Source organism: Pteropus vampyrus, unplaced genomic scaffold (assembly GCF_000151845.1).
Source record: "Pteropus vampyrus isolate Shadow unplaced genomic scaffold, Pvam_2.0 Scaffold85, whole genome shotgun sequence".
Lineage (NCBI taxonomy): Eukaryota > Metazoa > Chordata > Mammalia > Chiroptera > Pteropodidae > Pteropus > Pteropus vampyrus.
The window spans coordinates 2566720-2592344 of NW_011888866.1; the positions used below are offsets into that span (position 1 = coordinate 2566720).

General features: G+C 41.7%; 1 protein-coding gene across 1 annotated transcript in view; it reads right to left on the reverse strand.

The window, feature by feature from the left end:
* The window catches only part of TLN2 (talin 2), a 340255-nt gene extending 314846 nt beyond the window's left edge, over positions 1-25409 (reverse strand). The window contains exon 1 of the mRNA XM_023532579.1: positions 25320-25409. The gene's annotated coding sequence lies outside the window, so the exon portion shown is untranslated. The remainder of the gene's footprint in view (positions 1-25319) is intronic.
* Positions 25410-25625: the final 216 nt, after the last annotated feature.

The following is a 25625-nucleotide window of genomic DNA, read 5'->3' on the forward strand; positions in this document are numbered from 1 at the left end:
TGGGGCCCCAAATGACAAAAAGCATAACTGAAAAATTAAATGTCATGCCAAGTCCTAGGCCCAGGTCAAAGAAGTGGTGTGTCTGTCAAGCAAGATCCATGTATTAACCATATATTATAATCACATGCCCATCTCTATGGTATCTCACTACTTAAAGTGTCTCAACTCTTACATAAGGTAAGCCTCAGTACATTCCCATTTTACAGCTTAAGGAACTGAACCTGCACCCAAGTCTTACCAACCCTGAAGCCCTGTGCCCCCACCTTCTAGGTCACTACACCCCAGGGCTGACACTTCTGGACCCACTCCCCTGGGCCCTTGAGGAAACGGCAAGCTCTGGTGGAGTCCCAGTGCTGACCCTGAGGGGCTGGCAGTACCTGTCATGAGCAGGGACATTAAAACAGGCCATTTGGGGCCCTGGGACATCTTACTGGCTCATTTTGGAAAAAGTATTTAGTCAAAGCTGCCAGTGACAACAGCAAAAAGAATGAGAAAATACAGACTATTGGGAGGATTCCAACCTTAAAACTTTTCCTACGTATGAAGAACATTTTGTTTCACGTGGCTGATAAAAATAAGATTTTTAAATACAGAATTTGAAATTAATGTTCCTATTCAAACCCCAGCCTTAATATTTCCTTTTTCTGACTGGGGGAACAACAGGATGTGGACACTGGATCAAAAACCACTGGATTCTCTCTCCCACAGGAGCCAAAGCAGTAAGAGGCAGAATAGAGGATGGGAGTTCCAGGCAGAGAGGTAGCCCAGCAAGCCAGCCAGACTCTGCCCCCTTACCCTCGTGTCAGTGGTCCGGTTGCTAAATGAGGCTGTGGAAAGCCAAGACCTGACAAACCCACACCTACCCCGTAGCCCCTTTCCTCCTTGGCTCTGTGGGATCAGTGAGATGCTAACAGGGCAGGACCCAGAGGGCTGGATGGAGCCAGTCTTAGCTGAGAATGTGCATTCCAGGCAAAATGAGCCAACGATGTGAACGGGGACGTACCCAACACCTCACTGCTATGTTGGAAGTAGAATCCCAAAGTTAAATCATTCTTTGGAATATGGATTCTATTGAAAAACCCTTGAAAGTGTGTTAAGTCACACAGATTTGAGATGCCAACCAGATATGACTATTATCAAAAGATAGAAATTTACAAAATAAGTAACAAATTGAGTGCCATCGATGGAATTACATGAAACAAATCCTGTTATTCATAATTGGCTAAACAAATAGGTATTAACAAACGTGGGTCACTTTTTCAAAAACAGTAATTCTTACATTCTTATGGAAAAGCCAAATTTTATTCAGTAGCCATTCCAAGATCCTGATCCACTCCAAAGACATCACTGTCAGCATGATCAGTATAGCAGATAGGCAGTACACAGTAATAGTTAAGAACAGATTCTAAAGCCAGAGTTTCCTGGTGCAAACCCTTGCTCCACCAGTAAATAGTGATGGGATCCTAAGCAAGTTACTAAAATGTTCTGTAGTCTAGTTTATTTATAAAATCTATAAAATGGAGATAAGAACAGAACCTCACCTACAGGACCCTTAGGAAGGCTAAATAAGTAAAACATTGTCATCGGAACCTGGTTTATGGTAAATCAATCCACGAAAGTGTTACTCTTACCTTCTTCTGTGCAAAAGCACTAAGAATACTGATTAGAAGTGAAAATTATTCTATTCACAGAAGAAAGGGATAAGCAATGGCTATATACAGACCATCTGTGGTCTAAAAGTAATATTTCAAAAAAAATCTAACCATGAAAACATGAGTCAAATAATTTTGCACTAACTAAAAATTAATGCTAAAGTCTCGGCCCATATTTTCAAAAATTTAAGATAGTAACATAAGTTATTAAAATTTTACTTTACCATTCATTCAAAGTTAAGTTACCTTTTTAAATAAATGTTATTTCCCTAAATTTCTTTTCAACTGGATACCATTTGGCCACTTTTATTTCAAATTCCTTTTTTTTTTTTTAAGAATATTTGCTTTGATGAACATCTATAGGGCTTAAAAATTCACTCTCCTAGAAGGAAACATATAGATTTACCACCATGATTAAATGGTTTATTCATCTCTACCAAACATACCAATTAAGGTTTATTCAGAGATCCAGTTTTGAAATCCTATTCTTTGAGATTCCCCAAGAAGTATAAAAAATAAGTCCAAAAATTTATAACCAAAAACAAACAAACAAACAAACAAAAACCTTGACATTTTACCAAGGATAACAATATTCTGCATGTCAAAAATAAAGCACTATAAAATATTTTCATATAAAATTATTAATCTGGTTTTCAAGTATGGTATATATGGGGTTTTTTTGTTTGTTTGTTTGTTTAGAGAAACACCTTACATATTTTTAGAAACAAAAGAGCAAAATTCTATGAAAAACAGCTTGTTAAAGACATCTGTGTTTCTTTTGCCCAGTGCTGCCCATGTCCTTGGGGAGACAACTCAATTACTTACTAAGATGTCACATTTTATTATGCTTCAATTACACACTTCCTCTGATCAACCATGTTAGCATTTAATTACCACACAATTAACTCGTGGCACTCATACAAGCTCATAGGCATTTCTGCTTTGGCCACAGAAATCATCAAATAGTTGACCCAAAGCCCACCCTGCATTGCTCCACCCACTTCTGCTCTGTCTCCCAGGCATTTGCCTGGACTATGAGCATGAAGGTTTCATAGAACATTAATTCTTCTCCAACTTTAGCCATGGCTGCCCATGGAAGGACCAACCTTGGGGCAGAGGGCTCGCAGTGCCAACACCCGTACTCAATGGGGACTTGGTAATAGGAGGAAGACAACTTAAGCATCAGATGGGTTTTCCACTAGATAAGTGGTTACCAGACTTATGTATTCCATAGCAAAAAAAGCCCTATCCTATCCCAAGCTGGGCTAACTTTATCTTCAATGTCCTCCCTCTTGGGAAAACCACCTAAAACCATCATTTCATTAAAAACGGCCACTTTAAAACTGAAGAAGTAGGAAGAATATATTTCAAAAAGAGGCTATTCTTCTAATAAACAGCTTAATAGAAAATATATTTTTCCTCCTGTTGACTTTTAGACCAATTCATGGGTCGTTCTTTGAGAAACACTGGATTAGTGGTTTTTAAGGTCTCTGCTAACCCTCGAATCACTTAAACACAGCTCGGCAAATGTTTTTAGGCTAAAAAGAAGATATTTATCACCAGTAAATACAAACAATGTGTAATTCATTCACTTCACATATGTTAAAGTGACAAACACATACACAAGCCAAAAAATGGGGGGTAGGGGAGTAAAGAGAAAGCATTCTGTTTTCCTGATATAACTTCTAGGAAGATTAATTTCCTGTCTGAATGCCATTCTGCTCACACATGATTTCAAAAAGATGTTTTTCTGCTTTACAATAGGAGTGGAATCAGCTGTTTTAACTTGGGGCCTTAGAGTGCAACTCTCAAGTTGTATAGTTATTTATAACTACAGAGCAATGCCTGCTTCTGTCATATGGAAGTATGTGAGACCCCAGGGAAAGGTCATGAGACAATGTCGCTTGTTTCAAACACACTGCCAATTTAAGACTCCCAAACGTTTGGGAGAGCTTTCATATTAAGAATGCTCCACAAACAAACTAAAGGGTCTCCTGGCAGGAGGGCTCTGATCTTACCTAAGTTCAGCAAAGTTCCTAGGAATTCAAAATGTTAGTCTGAAGAGATGAATTCCAGTTGGATGTTTGTAGTACAATTCATGTAATTATCCCATGCAGATATGAATTTGCTCCATAAATATTTGCTGAACATTTTCTACTTAGAAAGCAGACTGTAGAGTCTTCTCATTCCTCTCTCCTCACCACATCCAAAAACGGTACGACACAGTCCAGTTTTCTAGAGGGGAGCCCTAAGCTCTTTCACAAAGTGCCACTGCATGAAATGCTCTAACAAATGCCACACCCAGAACCTGCAACACACACCAATGATTTCAGAGGACAGAGAGGTCCCTTCTTCTTGGAGATATCACAGTTAGTTGGACTTGAGCGGATCATGTGAAGAAAGAGACAAGCAAGGAAAGTACCAGGAAGCCTTTACTCCTGGAGTGCAGACTCCATTAAGACTGGATCTTCCTGGGTCCTGTTCATTATGGTTTTCTTCATGTCTAGAGCAAGGCCTGCCAAAAAGTAAGATCTTTCTCTGATGAAAGCAAAGAATAAAGGAGAAAATGATCTTAGAAATGTCACTGGCTTAGTCATCGCATAATTAGCTTCAAGGCATTCAATGACAGACCTCTGGTTCACCTTGGGACCAAGCCCTAGGTTACCTAAAGTGGCTGATTTCCCTTCCTCTAGAGACAGACAAGGCCCCAAACTGTGTCACAGATTGGGTTTAGGGAGAACTTCTTTCACTCTTACTCACTTATCATTTGGAAATTCCTTAATTTGCTCCCCACTGACGTTACAAAGCAATCCTTAACCAGCACGTGGAAGAGAGAGATGCACTTGAAGTTTTGCCTAACATCTAATGTTTGTGCCTAAAATGAAACAGAGCCAACATTGTAGTTTTGAGAAGTACAGGAAGTGTTCCAGCCTGGGGCCACAAGATAAATTACAGAGCTGAGGACTCACCCACCAGCTGTGCTTTCCAACCCAGACCCCAATTAGAGGGCAGATGGGCTCCAGTGAGCAGAACCTCAGGACAGGGCTGCCGGAAGAACACTGGCTAAACAGAAGGATTCCTTGCTTAGTGACATGATGCCATGGGATTGTTTAAGTGTCAGAATTTCCTAGTACATTTTAAAATAGATATGTTTAAGTGAATATAAACCAGATTTAAGACAATGCTTCATGAGCATTGTGCATTAAGCTAAAGTAAGATTTGCTTGTCAAATAAAAGATGAGGACAAATGGGAGAACCAAATTCTATCCTCTGAAGGTATCACCAAGAAACATGGCTTTGTTTGTTTATTTTTCATGTTATTTTCCAACAAAAACAGGGTGGTGTCAAGAATGGTCCGCAGTCAAAAAAATAAAAATATTTACCCTTTCAGCACTTAGCACACTGCTCGCCCCTCATGCTGATTACAATAAATAAATAGCCTAAAGGAACTATCAGTTTTTACTACGATCTCAATTTCTTTCATATAACCTAACATATGGTTCCCTTTTTTCCACATGGATGCCCAATCGTTACAGCATCCCTTGTTGGAAAGCCCATCCACTCCCCATTGAATCACTTTGGCCCTTGTGATGAAAATCCATTGTGTGGGTCTATATATCTGGACTCTCTATGTTGCATGGATCTAACATTGTCTAACCTTATACCAATGCCATACTGTCTTGATTTCTACCCCCTCATAGTAAACCTGGAAATCAGCTGGTATAAGTCCTCCGACTATGTTTTCTTTCTTTTTTTTTTTTTTTTCCTCCAAAATTGTTTTGGCTACTCTGAGCCCTTTGCATTTCCATGTAAATTTTGGAATTGGCTTGATGTTGTAATAAAAAAAAAAAAAAATTTTAAATACCCTTCTGGAGTTAAAATTACATTGAACCCTTAAGTAAATTTGGGGAAAAGACATCTTAACAATGTTAAGTTTTCCAATACATAAATATGGTATCCATGTTCAAGTACTTGAGGGACCTATCAGAGTTAAAGAAAAACAACATAAAATCTAGAGCTACCTCGTGTGCCAAGAAAGGAAGAATAGTTGGAAACCAGAAAGTCTCTGCAGAGTAGTTTACAACTTCACACAGTTCTTTCATAAGTTTTACATGGAATGGATTCTACTGATGAATAAAGGTTCAAAAACACACAGATCAAGAAAGAGGTAGATGTGGAACCCAAACCCAGGTACTCTTTTCCCCTGATTCGGATCCAAAGTTTTTGCTACTAAACAGTTCCCTGAAAAGTAAGAATAAAAGGGAGGTAGAAAAAACAACTGAGGAAGTAGTGTGAGCTTAGCTCCAAGACGACTACCTGCTCCGAGAAGCTAAGTAAGGATTCCTTACTCGTCCTGGTTCTCGGATAAGCTCATAGGACAGAGGAGAAAGAACCAATAGGAGACGAAAATAAATTCAGAGCAGGAAAATACCCTGTCTAGGAAGGCCCCAGCTGGAGAAGAGCCAAGAGAGGAAATGGGGCAGAGCATACTATGGGAGCCCCAGAGAGCACAGCCAAGGGTACACACATGGCCACCGGGATGCCTGGGAATTTCCAAGAAGGGAAAAGCTAAAGAGGCGAGCAGGCATGGTAATTTCCTTTTCACTCCACAGAAAGCAAATCATTTGCCTAAGAAGACTGAAAAGCTAGTGGCAGTGAGCAAGACCACTCGTCACTTAAGAAGGACTTTCAATATATAAAAGCACATTTGGGTTAAGCAGAGCATTCAGTACTAAAAGTTTCAGTAACTAGAGGATTTGATTAAATACAATGTAGATTAAATACAAACCATACTAATATATGTGCATAAGTCCCTGTTGATCTCAGGTGTCTGTGGGTAGTTAGTCCAAATCTCAGTGCTGCTGACATAGAATTTAGGGCCAATTCCTACTCTTGGTGGGTAATTTTTATTCTCTATATTTTTCTACATCTAGCAAATTATCTACAGTGAACATATTACTTCTGAAATTAAAAAAAACATATATATATATATATATATATATATATATATATATATATATATATATATATAAAACTCTTGAAATGGCTATCATGGAAGTTTGTTATCTCTATTACAGCAGAGCTCAAAAGTCGGCCACATAAATCCAGGTATTATGGATCGAAGTGTCCAGGCCATGGGGTACAAAGCACTTGGCCCTAGAAGAGTGAGCAGTTAATAAAGTAGTATTTGAAAATAGAGCAAACGGAGCTGTAAAGTGAAAGCCTTCCGGGCTTCACAAAATTGTTTTTCTCCAATACATCTCTGGACTCTCTGACAGCTAAAATGAAAGGATCAGCTTCAAAGTTGTTACCAAAAGTACCAGAGTGAGGAAATGGAGACAGAGGTGATACAAAAACAGAAGTCCAAGATACTTACCATCCAGTCTTTATATTTCACACTGACTTGCATTTTTGCAAGTGGCCATTCTCGCAGCCTGCCTATGTGTTCATACTTCCAAGTTCTATCTCCAAACCTGGACCCAGAGCCACAGATAACATCCTTGTCTTCTCCAGCTGGGCCAGAAACCAAACAACAGATGACGCAACATGAGTTTGTATGGATTGACGGAGTTGTGATAACCAACTTTATTTTAGAGTCAAGAGTGCAGTTGATTCCTTTCTGAAATTCATAGTTTATGGAGAGCCTATGCATCACCAGGCCCAGTGCTTTTGGTAATGAACCAACGCCCAAAGCAACTTGTTCAAGGTCAAGCACCACTAGGTTGCGCAGGCTTGCCATCCTGGCTGACTGCCTTCCCCATTCTGTCACAAAGACAGCCTTCCTCCTTAGAAACTTCAAAGCCTAGAAACTAATTTCATATCCTTTTAAGAAGAAGCCAGCAATTGAAGCATTTGTTTTTGGCAACTCTGTTTTGAAGGCATTTAAGAAAAGCTGTCAAACTTAGTAAATTCAAACTACAATGCCTTTTCCTAGAAAAACAGTGCTCATTTTGTCTTTAAAAAAAAAATAAGGAAGTAGCAGCTTCATGAAGGCGTGTAGGCCCCCAAATTCTATAAAGCTTTATTCAGCTGAGGAAATGCCTTTCTCAGTAGTGGCAATGCCTTTCAATTCATACATTACCTTGAAGGCAGAGCCACTTGTCACCGAGCCTCGCACTAGGCCCATCACAGACATAGACGGAGCAATAAAGATCACAAATCCATGCCATATGCCATGCTTTCTCTATCCCACAGACCCTACTATGCCAAAACTACACTTACTTGGTTTTCAGCCAGTGTCTTAGTACCTGACCCTCCATGGAGATGAGGTCCATTCATTAGTTCTCTACCTCGAAAGTAATCATTTCAAAAATTAGTCATAAGGCTTATGAGATTCTTCAAACCAGATCTTTAAAAATTAAAGATATGAAAAGACTGGTGAGCCTTCATAGGCATAGCATAAAATCATTTACCAATTTAAAATCCTGCTGGTATAACTATGTCCAATTAAAGAAAAAGCAACGACTTCCAGAGGTCCACTCACAGCAGTGTGACTGGATCCCATCAATTGTGCCTCTTCCGTCTCAAGGGTAATTTGTAGTCACATCTGTAATTCAGATGTCCTGTACCACAGCAGGTGCCCTTAAGATTCAGAAGGTAACAGAATTGTGAAAAGTTCTAACCAAGAATTAAGGTTTTCCCAGAGCAAGACAAGTGCAAGCTTCAAGTACCATTTTTTCAAGAGCCAGTCAAACAAGTAAGGGTGGTTTCCAGCAACCTCGTGGGAGGCCCCTTCAGTACAAGCCTAGTGGGGATGGAACTGATGGGTGTTCTCAATGGCCAGTCATGGATATCCACCCCAGCCTTCCCTTGGCCTCAGCTGAAGGCTTGTTTGACAAATCTAGGCAGAAAGAGACACATGTGACCCACTCGAGAGGAAGGAGAACAAAGGGGACTTGTACAGCCCTGAATATGCCAATCGATGGCTCAACACGCTTCCTTTGGCCAAGTGGAAGCAAGGAGTAGAGACAAAAGCTCCCCCTTTCCTCAAAAACGCAGAGGCTTACCTGTCCTAAGCTCTTTTAGCCTTTTGAAAAATATCATTTGTCTTGTGCTCACTGGGATGGCCTCATAGCACATTGCACCTTTAAGCAGAATATTTCCAAATTCCCAAACTTGCACAAAATGCCTTTTCCAGTGGCACTATTAGTGAGGAACAGAAGTGCTCTGGCAAGGCTGCAAGCCCCCTCAGGTTACCAGATTCTGAACATCAAAATCCCGTTGACGTATGGCCTGTGGCAGGGCCTGCACAGTCAGAAAGGATGGCCAAGAGCGGTTCGGCCTGGGAGAACCGTCTTTAAACAATGATGCCTTTCTTCTGCATCTTTAACTGCTCAAGAACAATATGCATATTAAATAGCAGGGAAAAGTTACTCAATTGAGGCAAAAATTCCTTTCCTAGCAGCACTCCCTCAAGAAGGAATTTCACATTGTGCCCAACTCCAAGTGCGTTGAGATCAACACAGCAGATCTTCTGAGTCTTTCTTGACCTTTTCTAAGGGCATTTAGTTTTAACAAAATCTTTCTTCCTTTGCCCCAAGAGCTAGTTCAGTGTAGGCCCCAGAAGTCCAGAGGCAAATACTGCCCTTGCTCAACTGGAACCCAGTTTAAGTATTTTAAATACACGGCAAAGGTGTCCTCTTGTTTTGTGGAGACCAGCCACAATGCCTCCCTATAGACTTTGGAGACAATGCCTATTTGTTCCACAGTGTGGCCTGTGGAGCTGTTTTGGCCAGGCAAGTCCTATTGTATTCATTTTAGACATGGAAAAACCACCAATGGCCGCTATCCACATTAGACGTTCATTCCTCTTCCTCTCACCTGAACTGTAATTTTGAAAGAATTTTTGAGGAAAGGATGTTTAAGGAATGACAAATTTTGGCAAACTACACTTAATCAGTTGGGACATTTGCACCACCTTTTTCTCATTTTCAAAATATATTTGTTTAAAGCAAGCCTGGTTTCAAGTCATATCTGGGCCATTTCTCTTTTTAATTTTTTGTAATAAATAATGTCTCAGGGAACAGAAGATCAGATTACAAATATAAATGTAGCCCCAGAAAAAACAATTTGTCGAGTTATTCCTAGAATCTTCTGTGAAGTCAGCATGGCATGTCTGTAATTCTGTCTTACTAGGACTAGTAGCAATGATCAAATCCTCCTGGTCGTTCACTGGTCATTTAATCATCAATGACTACATGTAGATACCACTACATTCCATCAACAGAGTTCTCTACTCCGTTTAACAATAACCCTCACACAGCTGTCTCCAGAGTGTATCGATTCCTTTAATAGTTTTGCCAAAATTCTTTTAACAATTTTTCATGCACTCTGCATATTTCCCCCACCCTTCCTAAAATGTAATGGACTGCTGACTGATTAATTCTATTTACAAAAAGAACTAAGAAAAAAAAGCTGCCCGAGTAAGCAAGTTTTGTGAAAACCATCTCACCAGGTGTTGGGGGCCGTTTGACACCTGGATGCACCTCACACTCCTGTGATAGATACTTGGATACAGATCGGATGTGTGGCAATCCCAGCTCTGCAGGACACAACCGCCAACCCAGAAACATTCTTAAAATCTTCCTTCTTTCAAGTGAAGACACTGCCCAACGGCTCCCACGCTTTCCGATGAAAGCCTGTCCCTCTTGCCTTACCTCAAAACTTTTGATCATTGCATATGCCTAATTCCAACAAACTTGCCGAATGACCCTTCTGCCAGATAATAAGTAGCCACTAGGAAGGCAAGAAAGGATAGGCAAGTTGACAGTAGGGGAACTGACTGCTGACACAGGGAGCTTTAAAAAAACTCAAATATTCAGCACTAAAACTGCACAAGAGGTTGGGGGCCATGCTTTGTAGGATCAAACAGTTCTACTCAAATCACATATAACACCACAGTAGCATGAAATGACAATTTTGAATTATTAGGAAAAACATTGTTCTAGCATACCCTTTGAAACAGAAACAAGAAATATTTAGACAGATTTCCAAAGTAGTTTAAATGAAATTAGTTTAAAGGCTTTTCAAGAGTAAGAATCTGTTACCTGGAAAGTTTATTCAATGTGAAATACCACATTCCACAATGAAACTGGATAAAGGAGGTATTTTTGAGATGGCTTTGAGCTTTTTACCTTATAGTGCTTATTCTTCATGGTAATTTTACTTAACGTCACCCCTTCACACTATCTCAGCAACTTGGAAAGCAAAAAATGTCCTTCTGTCTTCTCAACCATGCAGTTTGTCCATGATGTTTTAAGAAATTCCAAATAGTTACTGAAAGTATAAAAATAAGCAGCTTGCTAGCCTTTACACAACCTCGAGGCCACAAAGTCTTCACATAATATCACAGACTGGGTCTGTGGGTAATGCTAGGGGCTGCTCTGCTGTGCCAAAGAAATTCAAACAAAAATCGTAAGCCTACACAAGAGGTATTTAGAAAAGCAAGTTCAGATTAGATAGAACTAGAGAATTTACTTTAAAAACAAAAATCTAGTTCTTATTTACATTTTTAACAGGTGTAAAATTCTAAACTTTTAATCTCCCAATTAAAACAGGAAGCTTGGGGACTTCTTTTAGTTTTCGAATAGCAAGTGAAAACCATCACTGCGTGGGTATCAGCATAGAAAAGCTGGATAACAGAGAATCACTGATAATGCCACCACCAAGAAAAGAACTTAGAACTGGACACATGATTTTTTTTAAAACAATTTAACAATATGATACATGTGTCTTCTCGATTATGAATTGCTTAAAATTCTATTAAGCTGAATTAAGCTGACTGTGGAGTCCCTCAGCATAAAACCATCCACAGGGGAAAAAAATCATTTTATAACAGGGCACTTCCTTATTCTGAATGACCCGTGGCTAGTTAAGTCTGGGTGACTGCGACTTAAAGATGGAATGCTGAGGAACTATTTTCAATGCCATCAACCAAAGATACTGCTGGACTCAAACAGGATTCTTCCCATTTCGGGGAAGCAGGAGCCCTGCATCCATACGAGGGTAGGTTCCAGAAGAAGCTGAGAAAAACACCAAGTCACCCAGAGGTGTTCTAAATGGTCATCCTTAACCTAATTAAAGGTCCATCCATTTAGCCTAATTTTGTTTCAGCTATGTAGATTTAAACTTAAGTACTACAATTTCCAACAGAGAATGAAGTGATCCTCATTCTCCACCCCCAGATATTTTGGGGAAGGAGCAATGGTGAAAACACAAGTGCACTGATAATATCCACACGCAGAGAAGTACACCAGGAGCCCTCAATCATCTGCCACTCATTCATTCATTCATTCCCCAATGAACACTTTTTTGAATCCCTACTAGTCTTCAAGCGTGGCCTAGACACAGGAGATGCAGCTATAAATAAGGGCTGCATTTCCACATAAAAGTAAAAATTTCCAGCGTGCTGGGGTAAGTGCAGTAATAGTCATGCACTAAGGGAAAATCATAGCTCAAAAAAGGAGCAAAGCACCTCCATCTGGGGCAAACAGCAAGAGATATAGCCAGAAACTGCTTCACAGCACAGGGAACAAAGGCAGAGCTAATAAAGGTAGAGCGCACACGCACGCACACATGCACGCGCGCGCGCGCGCACACACACACACACACACAAAACCCCTCCTTGTTTGGCAATAGAACAGAGCCCATCTTACAGAGTAAGTGTATTTAAATGATACCGTATGTGTACTGAATAGAAGGCAAAGCAATTAAGAGTAAAAGGTAATCAATCCATAAAAGATGATTCACTATAATTTTTAAAAATTGGGCCTATGCAAATTATAGCCCAATCCTTAAAAGTGAAGGCATCGGTAAGCTATATACATAAATGTATAGTCAATATTCCATTTCCAGGAACAATTAAGTACTAATCGTAGATACCATATGGGAGTGGGGCTTCTCAAACATTAACATGCACACAAACCACCTGCAGGCCTTGTTAAACAGCAAGTTGATGGAAAGGTTGCATTTTAAATACGATCCCAGCTGATGCAGATGTTGCTGGACCTGTGACCCACTCAGAGCAGTGAAGGCAAGGAGGGACGATGGTCTTCAGTCCTGACTGATCATCATAGTTACAAATGGGGCTCTTTAACAACAACAAAAAATTCCTCCTCTCATCTGAAATCTAGTGAGGCAGAATCTTAAGAGATGGGGTTCTCTGTAATTTCTCTTGAAGCTGTACAGGTGGTTCTGAGATGTAGCCAGGCTAGTGAATCAGTCAAGTAGGCATTCTGACACACAGGCCTTCTCACATACCTCACCCCAGGAAACAGGTCAGTTCCCTGTGTAGACAGATAAAGCCAGCAGCTTTGGAAAACATCCACGGGGATCGTGAGTCAGGAAGAAGACGCCCAGCTAAGTTGGCCAGACTGGTCAACTCAACCATGGTGATGCCTGGAATCATAGCCTCTAGGCTGACATCAGTCACAGAATCCATCTTGACCCTTCTCATACACTATAATTGCTGTCCAAAGCCAGTGCTTAGATCATTATCATAGTCCACTTAGCTCATAAAACACACAAAGAGGAAAAGAAAAAAATTTTTTTGTCCTAAAAATTATAGATAAGGGGTCATCCATGATGAAAGACTGGAAAGAAGCCAAAAGGCAAACTATGCAATTAACTAGCCAATGCCTCCAGGCTCCAAACTTGAAAGAGCTCTCTAGCCACCCCCGACTTCACTGCAAAGTAACAATTTTGTTAATAAAAGGGATCAAGTGGAATGTGGTCCTTCAGGGTTTTACATACAAAATTGCTTCTGGAAAAGACAGTAATAGTTTTTACCCTCTCCAGGTGGAATAGGTGATAGAGCCCGATCCATTTGAAATACCAGGATTTCAAATTTCTATCTCCATTTAACAAGGCACTTCAAATTCTGTTCCATGTATTCAGCCTCTTACTCCCAATTTGTACCCATATCTCACTAAAAGTTGTACACCCTGACCCCTACTCGTTCTCTCCCTCTCCTTATCCTGATCTTAGCTGGCAGAGGGCAGGAATTTTTCAGCAATGAGTTCTCCCTTTACCCCTAAACTTGGAAATGCCTTTACCGTAAGAGGCTTTCCTAAGACTGGTTTCAGAAGTGTTGCAGTCAGGGTCAACGGTCAGGTTCATGTTCTGCTCCTCTCTAGTGAATGCTCTGAGGAGAAAGATCCAAAGCGTTCTCAGCTATACGTGGATCACTCAAAGACAAAAAAGGAAGCAGCAGCAGCTTGTCATTCCTACCACGTGCCACAATGTATCATGTTTATCCTCTATTCTTGGGTCCTAGGAGGGTAATTGTGTAAAAGAAATGAATGACTAGATAAATGACTGGAAATAACAGGATGAACAACATCCTGTCCTCCAGGAAGTTGTTTTCTTGTCGGGAGACTGAGAAGGCGTCGCACAATATAATTGCAAGTACAGTGAAAGAAATTCAGACCTAAAGCCCAGAGGCGCACAGCCAGAGGCGGCGAAGGCTGTGCTTGGACTCAGGTCTTCCAGTGCCACATCAGTGTGCTCTCCTTTCCTCCATATTCCCTTCTCAGAAACACGAACAGCCTTAAGGGAACCCAGAGGAAGGAGGGCTAAACTGCGGTGAGGTGACTGGGGAAGAACAGCTTCTGAGCCAGGAAGATCTGAGCTGACTGGCTGGAAGGGGCTGACATCACTTGTTCAGGGACCTTTGAGAGCATCTGCCTAGAATCTACTCACTAATTACCAGTTCAATTGAATAAGCATGGGGGGAAATGGGGGTGCAGGGAAATGTCTTTTCAGGTAAATGTAATGTCCTATTTCTTCTTCCTTAAAAAAAAAATCTTTATCCTTGTCTGCTAGGACTGGGAAGGCACAAAAACCTAAGATATGCAAGAAATATGGATAGAGAGTTGATGTTTCAACTAAGAAGAATAGGAGGTGGGGGCAGTCAGAAGTTACTGATAATTTTATCACATCTGTGGAAACATGACTCAGAGTGGAGAATCATCCAGAAAATTCCCCATGGAGTTTGAACCTCTGCCATGTAATGATTTTTTCCTTCTTAAGGGGATAAAGGTTAACAAAGTATAGCCTTTTTTCTAAATAAGGTCACAGTCCTTTCTCAGTCAGATATCTGCTCTTAGAATTAACATGTACAAATCCCCTACTTGAACAGACATCTCCCTAATCTACTGGAGAGACACGTGTTTTTGTTTAAAACCCCCAGGACTCTGGCAGCTGAGGTCTACCATAAGCTGAGGTTGTAATTACATTTCACCAAGGAAACAAGCACAGCCCCAGGGGGTGGGGGTGGGGGGTGAGAGAATGAGGGGATGGGGGTGAGAGAAGGAGGGGATAGGGGGGACAGGTCAGCCCAAAGGGCTGTAGCACCAGGGTGCCCTTTCCGTGCCCACCCAAACTCCTAGGAAACACACTAGTTTGAGGATCTTGGGACCTAGTGGATTAACTGAAGATGCTAAAAGCACAAGGTTAACAGTTAATGTGAAACCGATTGGCCAGTCTCTCGTCTTCTGGCTTCTCGTCTTCTTAGGAATAAAGGAATCCAGGCATCACCCAGACTGAGGTGGGCCACGTTCCTTACTTAGACAGACCTAAAAACAACCTTCACCAGTACCTCCCTCCTCTGATAGACAAGGAGGTTCGGTGTTATTCACTTACATTAGATTTCTCCTGCCCTGTGTGGGACCAGCATGTTATAAGAGTAAAGTAAGCTGTGGCCATGCAGATTTGGGGGACCTTTTTGTAAGTCTTGCTTAGAACAGAGTCACTCCTGATAGTAACTTGCTCAAACCCTCCTATACTCAAAAATAATAGTGAGGGAGGGAAGAGGTGACCATAACTTGAATGACTATGAGCCAGGCATGGTGCTGGGTGATTTACCTACATATTATTTAATGCCCTTCTCACAACAATCCTACTAGGTGGGTACATTATTAGTATTTTACAGGTGAAACAAACTCAGAGCCTTATAACTGACCTGCACTCACAAAGCCAGTAGATGGTACAGGCAGGATTTGAACCTAGGTCCATGTGACAACTGTCTGGGAGTACGGCTCTGTTGTTGGATACAAATTTAGATTCTCAGAAAGTCCACTTTCATCCGAGAATCTGTTCACTGAGTTGCCAGCTCAGCAGCTGGCCGACAGCTGTTGGGGGATCAGACTTCCCAGATCATGATTTATGCCCTTTACTGGCTCTCTAGCTAGGAACTGCAAACATCCGACTCAACACCCCAAAGAAGGTGGCAGCAGGGAAAACGAATCAAATTCAAGTAGTTATTTCCAGATTTCCAATCCTCCCAATCCCCCAGCCCTTCATGGCAAGGCCACACTAACACTCCACGTATCCAGTGGGAAGATGGCCAGAACCTTGTCCTGGGCTGTCACACTCTCTCCAAAGCACCACCCCAGGATCATCTCCAACGGGTCATTAGAGACCTAAGAATTTACAAAGGTCTCTGAGATTATAAGAATTCCACCATAATGAAAGCAATTTATTTGGAAACTATTGGCATATTTTCATTTATGAATTTTATAATTTGGGGAAATTTTGAAGCTATGGAGAAAATCTCTTGAAAAAAAAAAACTAAAGAGAACTTACATAAAAGAGAATTTGTTATTTTATAACAGATGATATCTCCAGATGACAGAATTAAAAGGGTAATATTTTTATGTTTTTTACAGATCTGAATTTTCTAATGTGTCCATAACACTACATACTACATATATAATACAAGTTTTAAGTTGCATCAGAATAACTGAGCTTGCTCATAAAATGACTGTGTTAGGCATTTAGTAAATTATTGAAATATACATACATACACACACACCAGAAATTGTAAGGGGAAAACAAATTCGCCACCACCCCTGCTTCCCCCTTCTACAACTCTTAAAGGCTGTTTATTTGATTATTTTTCCCTTGGTGAAATAAAGCTTTATCTGTCTTAAAGCACATTCCCAAACAGGGAAAAGAACACAGGAAACCACTCCTGATGATGGAGACACCTCTTTCTAGCAGAAAGCAGTCTTGAGGTAAGGCCCCCACTGTCATAAAGCCCCCAAGCTCCACAAAGTTACAGGCCCCCATGGTCATAAAGCCTCCAGGCACCACAGAGTTAGAGCTGAGGGTAGTACTACCCCAAAGCAATCAGGAGTAGCAGGAAGATGGACAGTCAGCAACCTCAACCCACCTGTTATAAGGGCACTGCTCTGTGTTGTCTTAGATTCTGGATTTGTCTATGGGGCATCTATTCATCACAGGGCCAATTATATTAACTATTTTTGTTTTTATATTCTTGAGATTCTGGCATTTGGGGGCCTTTCGGACCCCTAACCTGGGGAGAGAGTGCCCCTCTCAGGACTAGCCAATTCTTAGCACCAAGGGCTCAGCCAGGAGTATGCCTTTTATATACAAGCCAATCAATCCAGAGTCTACATCACTCAAGTACTTCTAACTTCCACACACCAAGTCTTTATATCCCCTGCACTAAATCATTCCAGGGCCAGGTGCTAGTACCAGGCATTTTGAGACCATGCCTATAGCCCCAAACCTGCTGGAATTATTCAAATAGCGAAGCCTAAGATGTTTACTCCGCCCTACCCTGCCTCCTTAGAAACCCTAATAAAGGCTCTGACCTAAGCTTTCTCCTTATTCCTGTCCTCCCTGATGCTTCCTATGTGGCAAGGCTCCTACTCTTGGAAAATGTAATAAAAGTCATCTTTCAATGGCATTGGCCTCTATCATCATTCAGTCATACCTCTATAAAGTAAGACCCGGGCCCAGAACATCCACCAACCCTGAGGAACCAGAAAAGGCTTCCAAGTAGAGACCAAGCAGTCCTAGCATGGATGGCACAATTCCTCTGAGTCCAGCATTTATCAACTTGGTTACTGGGTATACTCTGGAAACCTTCAGTCCTGCCTGAAGCCACAGAACCATTTGAACAGCACAGGCACACCCAGAGATGATCAAGGGAGAGAGAATGTCAGACAGAGAGGCACCCTCAGTCTGGAGGGTAGCTACTGTTTCAGCCCAGAATTCTGAGCCACAAGGAAAAGGTAAAATTATCATACTTATCTACTCCTTAAACTGGGAAAGTCCATAATGTACTTCAGACTTTTTCAAGAAAAACTGAAGAGTTCCACCTGTAAATGGGGAGAACTTTAATTACTTAAAAAACTCCGTCATTCTGAATTCCTCCTTCCCAGAAGGCACCACTGCATTTTTGTCATGTTATTTTTAACTTATTCTAGCTCTTCTTGAAACCTTATTCTTTGCATTTCCTGGACATCTTAGCCCTATTCCATCAACCTCGGCCTCCCTTCTCACGCTCTCCCCAATATCTACTCTCCACCACAGCCACCACCAGACCACATCTACCTAGCATTTCTGTAGTAGGCACAGAAGACTCAACATAAAAAAAAGGTGATTCACATTGTCAAAGCCTACAAAAATTCCATAGGTAGAAAAGTGACATATCAGTGTCTTTAAAAATGAAAGACCAACCAGAGGGTGGGGGGAAGGGAAAGGTAGATGGGGTAAAAGAGGTCAAATATGTGGTGACATTAAAGAATTAAAAATAAATTTTAAAAATAATAAATTTAAAAATTAAATTAAAAATGAAAGACCATATACAACCCTGAGAAGCTTTTGCTGACACCATAGAATAGGATAAGGAATTAAATTATTAACATCTTTTTAGGGAAGGTGGAACGTCTCCAAATCTAGTTTTCCTAAGGCTGCCTATAATTTTACTCTAATTCAGGCATGAACACAATTTCTGGGAATATGTGCCCAGGCATATTTCTTTTTTCAACCAGCTGTCTTTGGGATATGAAGGCCTCCTGTCACAGCCAGTTCTTCTGAGGACATAGACAAACATGTCCCAAATCATGCAGAGGTAACACCCACAAATTAGATTGAGCATTTCAACTGCCCAGAAGCAAAAAAACAAAAACAAAAACAAAAAACAAAGAACTTGAGAAACAAATGAACCCCACAAATTAACGTAATAGTAATAGCCCCTTTAAAAAAAGGCCATATCCTTGAAGGCTATATCAGACTCCTTTATGTTTCCCACCTTTTTAGTGTACTAGGTAGGATCATCAAGATGTACTGTTGTTCATAATAAGTATTTAATTTTTGTGATAGTGTATCATTTTTAGAGTACATTTTCACTATTAATCGTAAAGTGGATTGCATATAGTTGTTTTGTTTGCTTCTGTAATGACAAGTGGGAACAGCAATTCTAGGGGTCAGGAAGGTCATATGTCCAACAAAACAGTTCACAAACTAGAAGAACTACAAGAAATTAGCCCAGGATCATACCAGACACAACGAAACTGAAAATTTCCAGAGCTCTAAGCAGCGTGTCCTTCCCACATGGCAGCCTCCTGAGTTCTGACAATGACCTCTACAAAGAATCCCATAGCTAGTGCAGGACCAGTGCCCTAGGTCTTACTAGCTCAGTACGTAAACGTTATGAAAACTGACCCAACCAAATTGGCCCAACAGTCAATATCAGATGAGAAGAGATCCACAAAAAAGCAATTCGGTGGCATCAGCCTGGACCATCTTTAGCATTTATAGAATTGTCAAATGTGTGCAAGGAAGAGATTGCTCTGTGTCTTAATCTATCTCTTCCACTCCTAGGTAATTCGGAGGCAGCCAGGACAGTCAGAGGCAAAGGACACCCACTATTCATACCGCAGTTTTGCCTCTATCTCCGGGATGGAGCTTACTACTCTTACCCCAAAAGCACATAATGCTCTGCTCTAACTTCAGGCAATTCATTCCTCACAATGAATTCTCTGAGGATGCTAGTCCTTCTACACTACATTCAAGAGCACACCTTGCAGAGAACAAGTGTGCCCATCTACTTCAGAAAAACTCTATGTACAAAAGGCCCTTGCAAACTAGATGTAACCGTAAAGAAGTCTGTCTTCTTTAAAGGCCCAGCTTTAAATGCTCAACTCCTCTAGAAGAGATTAGTTCTACAAGTTCAATACCACATTAACCAAAGGATTGAAGCTAACATCACCAGTATTGGCACGAAATGACATCATGTGCCTCCTGACGTGATACACGGAGAAACAGGCAAATCATCATTTATGTAACATTCCTGCCAAAAATACATTTAATTGTGAGGAATTACCATACAAACACAAATTGCTACGAAATAACTGGCTTATACTCTTCAAAAATGTCGATATCATAAGACCAAAAAAAGCACAGAAACTGTTCTCAGGTAAAAGAGACTAAGGAGACATGACAACTGAATACAATTTGCATAATCTTGGATTGAATCCAGGTCAAGGGAAGAATTGCTATAAAGGACGTTATTGTGATAAGTGGCAAAATTTAGATATGAACTATATATTTGATAACAGTACATCAATGTTACGTGTCCTGTGTTTACTAATCAACTTGTAGTTATGAAAGGAGTGCTCTTGTTCTTAGGAAAGACATGCTGAAGTATTTAGGGGTAAAGAGTCATGATGTGTGTAACTTTTAAATAGTTCAGAAAAGACAACAAATATGGAGGATAAAGCAAAGGCGGCAAAATAGGGACAATTGATGAATTTAGGTTAGGCTACACAAAAGTTCTTCATATTCTTCTTGCAATTTTTAAGTTTGAAGTTATTTCAAAATATTTTAAAGCACAAACTCAGATTCAATTTGCAAAGCATCTCCATGGCACCATCTGTTGAATAAGATGTGACCATCTACCTACTCACAGACCCAGGTGATTGTGCTCCTCTTCCACCTCCGAGCCAACTAGACACCTGGCCCAAGCTCAGCAATTCAGATTCACCTTCTAGGAATTAGAAGTTGAGCCAGGAAGTTGTGAGGCACTGGGCAGAACAGATGGAGCTTCAGTGTGAAGTCTCCAACAGAAGTTTAAGCAAAGGAGCTGATCTGGTTTTGATAAGCAGGAGAGTGGTGGTGGTACTGTACAGAAATATCCCAGAGCTGCTTGTCGCAGAAAGAGCAAGCAAGAGGGCACTGGTGAGTGCCCAGTGTGTTCTTTTAGGTGTACAGCAAGCACTCAATAAAGGTTAGTTGCAATCAGCAGTTGCACAGAACAACCACACACACCACCCCCACTTCATTTAACCTAGCTCACTTGTGTCTGTTCCTTAGCATAAGGAGCCTTGACAAGGACAGACCTCTATCAATACAATGAGATAAACAGTCACCATAAGCTATTACACAACAACGTAGAGCTCAGAGCCCCCACCTGCCTTTTCCCATAGGAACAGATGGCTCCTTCTATTCTCCTCATACTCACAGGCTGTACTCTTAAAAGAGACCACTCCACTTCCACCAAGCATCATGCAGGGCAGTGAACAGACCTGGCCGATCAAACCTGGGTCCTTGGACCTACTTCTGCTGCTAACCTCTCTGAAATCCTGGTCCACACTGGTCTGACCCTGCAGTAGACAGAATAATAGCCCCCAAAGGTGTCTCTATCCTAATCTCCAGAACCTGTGAGTATGTTACTTTACATGGCAAAACTGACTTTGCAGATGTGATTAAGGGCTTTGAGATGGGGAGATATTCCTGGATTATCCAGGTCGGGCCAGTGGAATCAAAAGGTCCTTTTATAAAAGCACAGACTCTTTCCCAGCTGTGGTCAGAGGGAGATACAATGTAGCTCGGTCTGAAGATGGAGGAGCAGGTGGCCTCTAAAAGTGGGAAAAGAAAAGGAAATGAATTCTCCCTTACGGCCCTCAGAGGAACCCAGCCCTGCCTACACCGTGATTCTAGCCCACTGAGATTCATCAGATTTCTAATCTACAAAACGGTAAAACAATATATTTGTGGTATTTTAAGTCACTAAGTTTGTGGTCATTTGTGACAGCAGCAACAGAAATACAGACTTTATTTCCCTCATCTGGAAATGATTGGGTTTTTACCCTTTCTAAGAAGTGGGGTTAGTGGAGCCTAGAGTACCCTCTTGACCTCTCAGAATCTCCTGGGACATCCCTGGAAAAGTCTTGACCCTTGAGTAAGTGATCTCTAAAGGTAATTAATTCACAAAACGAATGACTTTCTTGTGAGATTGAACTCATTTGGTATCATTCGCCCTCCTTTTATACAATATTTGCCCCCAGAGCTCTATTCTTTTTTTTAGTAATAAAAATAAAATCTGTCCCAGAGCACTAGCATCCAAATCCTATCTAATTTATCAATAAATACTCCCCAGCAACCACACCTACCCCAGAGGGCTATTGTGCTGCCTCTGATCCAGTGGTGAAATCACCAGGGCCACTTTCCAGATTTCTGAGTCATCCTCACCACAGCAGGTCCAAGCAGCAGCAGCAGCTGGATCGTGAACTCAAAGCAGCAAAGCCCAAACCCTGCCCTAGAAATTCAGCTCCTGTGCAAGGGTCACACCCTCCTCTCCTCCTGCCTCATTCCTTTCCATAACATCTTCTCTGTGCAATTGCCCTTTCTTCTCCTGGGAGCTGTGCAGCTGGCTGAAGAACACGCTGCCAAATGTAGTCCATGGGTGCGGGGATGTGCTCCAGCTACATACATAGTGGGAGCCACTTAACTGATTGCTTCTGCTCTCAGATGGGTGTTTGAAGATATTTTTCTTCATCATTGAAATATTTCCATTGAACAAAACATCTGGGGGAGACAGCTACTGTCCCAACTACTATGCAGTCTTATTCAGAAGGCCCATGACAAGCCTTGTGGCTGTTGTCAAGATGGTTTTAGACGAGAGCCTATTTGGTGTTTCCACTTCATCCCACCAAGAATTGGAAAGTGTGTACCCCCCTTCAAGAACAATTCCAGGGTAAGGAGGTCAAGGCATCCCAAGGCTGACCCAGGAGTAAAGAGCTATAATTACTTTCGATGATTTTTGTTGCATATACTCAAAACTGAAGCCCACCAGGTAGGTTGCTCGGGAGATCAATCCAGTCATAGAGAACACCACTTTTAAAAGAAAGAACATATATAAAGCGATGACTTGCACTAGAAATGGTTCTGGCCCAAAAGAGAGGTCTGTCCTACATACCCAGGTACAGAAATCTGCCAGACAGGGCACCAGCTGCTAAACAAAAGAAGCCTGTTCCATGGTGGGCAAGTCAGCAAAGCTCACCCCACAGGGAACTTTATCAGCCTTTTATCATCCTGTCATCATCTACTCTTGTTAAATATGAGATCTGCCACAGATGTCTGCCAAATGACAAAGAGGGACTATGACTCTGCCTTGGAGAAATGTGCTTCTGATAAATGTCACAGAATAATTCTGGGTGCCGGGGAGACCCTAGCCACAGACTGCCCAGCACGGCCACAGTAAGTGTGCCAGGGAGCTTCCCTCTGAGCAAGAAAGGAGGGAGTGGGTACTAGAAAGAGAGGCCAAGGTTGCAGTGGGCAGCAAGAAGCAGCCTCCAGCCTAATACACATCTTCTCTATCATGTGCATTTGAGCAGAAGTGGTCGCTTCTGAGCATCTATCAACAACTCGGCACCACTGGGCATAAACGGGAACAGGAAGGATGCAGAGATGAGGCGCCCTCAGAAAGAACTGGCCAAGTCCAGAGGTCTGTGATGGCTGAACCACAGGACCAGAAAGGACACCTGGCAACCCCTGCTGGTTAGACTGCTGGAAGCCCTATGAACTCTCAGACATGGCAGGGCCATATTTTTTAAAGAAGCCTTTATATATTGATTTAAATTTCAAAATAACAAAAGCTTTAAAGATTAACATTCTCTGCTAGTGAGGGTCCCTACACAGTTGTTGGGAACATAAATTCTATCACCCTCTGAAAGGCGGATTTTTAAAGGTACACATCTTTGGACCTTGAAATTCTACAGAAATGCCCACATGGTCTACAAATAAGTATTACAAAAAGGTTCATTGCAATATCACTTTCCGCCCCACCCCCACCCCCAAAAAAAGGTAGGGAAAAAGCCCAGCCAGAAGCAGAATAAGTTTACATAACTTTTCAAGTAAGAAAATATGTAACAATTAACACAAAGAAATATGCAATCTTTTAATATGGGGTAGATTTATATTAGCATGGAATCAATGTCTATGTTATTAGTTTTTAAAATATATTAAACAGAACATTGTTATACATTTTTTGTTTTAAAAGAACATGCTTTCTCATATACAAAGGTTAGAAAGACTATACAGAGTGCCCTGATACCACTTTGGAAGAAGAACAGAAATAATCAGCAACCCAGGGTCCAACAGAGGCTGGACCTCTGACCCTACTTGCTGTGAGACCCAAGGTGAGTTCCTTCATCCCCGACCTCATCGGTATCTCAAGAGAACCACCGCAGGAACAGCTCACTGCCTGGACCCACGACATCGCCTTTAGCAGGGTTGCCCTGAATGCCTCACTCTGGCTGCTCTGAGGTTTCTGTGGTCAGTTCACAGCTTCCAACACGGTCTCTCTTCTACACTCCACTTAAGTGCCACGTTAGCCCAGCTCAGACAGTGTACTCTTACAAACAGAAAACACCCTCAGTCTTTTCAGAAATGCTGACTTATAGTATAGGCACACTGCAGAGACCCCACAGGATTTCATTCCACGAATCTAAAAAGTGTGTTAAGGTAGGATTTCATTCACAAAACCACAACCTACAATAACAATGAGGTAAAGCCGACAGACAAAGGTGAGGGTAACAGGCTCTTAGACTTTCCGATCAGGCTCATATTCCAGACCACTCAGCCTCACGTGGCTGAAGCCAGACAAAATCCCACTGGGTCTCCTCTGGTGGCTATACAGACACACACTTCAGACAGTTCACTGAGTCATTCTCAAGAACAAGTTTAACTTGCATCAAGAACCTTAGACCTTCCTTCTCCAAATGTGGTCTACAATCTAGATGTATGAGCATCACCTGGAGCTTGTTAGAAATGCAGAATCTCAGGCCCCGCCCGACCTACACAATCAGAATCTGCATTTTAATAAGACCCCCAGGTGACACTGCTTTACAGTATTTACAACAAAGTCTACCCAGATAGGGGTGTGATGGTTTACTTAGGTTTCTACTTGATCTTTTCTTTTCTTCATGCAAGTTCCATGATAGCACAGACTATGCATATTTTAGCCACTGGCACATAATGCTCAAATATTCACTGATCAAATGAATGGGTGGTTTATCAAGTGACTGCAGAGGCCTACCCTAAATGCAAAGAAAGATGCAAGCAAAAGTCTGAGGGAGGGACTGAACACCTGGGGTTGGGGGGAAGACATCTTTAAATGAGGCTGTCGGATAAGCCCTCTCTAAAGGGGGTTGACATTAGGGGTTGCATTAGTATAAGACGTGATGAACGAGGAAGAACATGCTGGAGAAGAGGATATTAGGCAGAAGGAAGAGCAACTGCATTTGCCACCCTAAAGAGTCTTCCTGTAGGCCAATAAAGACAGAGAATCGAGACATTTATGTTTGGCTCTGGTGGTGGAACAAAGAAGCTCCAAGGAGGCAGACTGAGAAGGCCTCACGGCCATTATGACTGTTGGGAGCAGAAAAGCCGTGTCTAGTCACTGCAGCTATTACCAAGGTCCTTGGAGCTGAGTGTGAGGGAGGCTGGCTACAGAGGGAGGCAGTCTATCAGCTGATCTGGTTGGACTTTGTGACTGCTGGCCACGACCCATCCAGCCCTCTTAGTCCAATGGTCTACAGTTGCTTATAAAGTAGAAACATGGATGTTACTCACTGCTTTCAACAAGTCAGTCCAGGAACTTATGGGCAGCTGAGCATCCAAGGGTCCAGGAGCCCAGATCCGATGTTACCCTGCAGCAGCACGCTGGCAAAGAAGAAACAAATGACACGTATCAGTGCAGGCGGCCGCGTTAGCAGGCGAGCAACGTCCTCCCAACACTGAATGACACTGGTGGGGTTCAGATTATAAAGAGGGTGAAAAAGGAAAATGCTAATGTGGAGTAAATGTTCTCAGAGCACTCACTGTGCAGTGACACAGCCGCCAACCCTCTGCCTTCAGTTAAGGAGACGCTTCATGCTG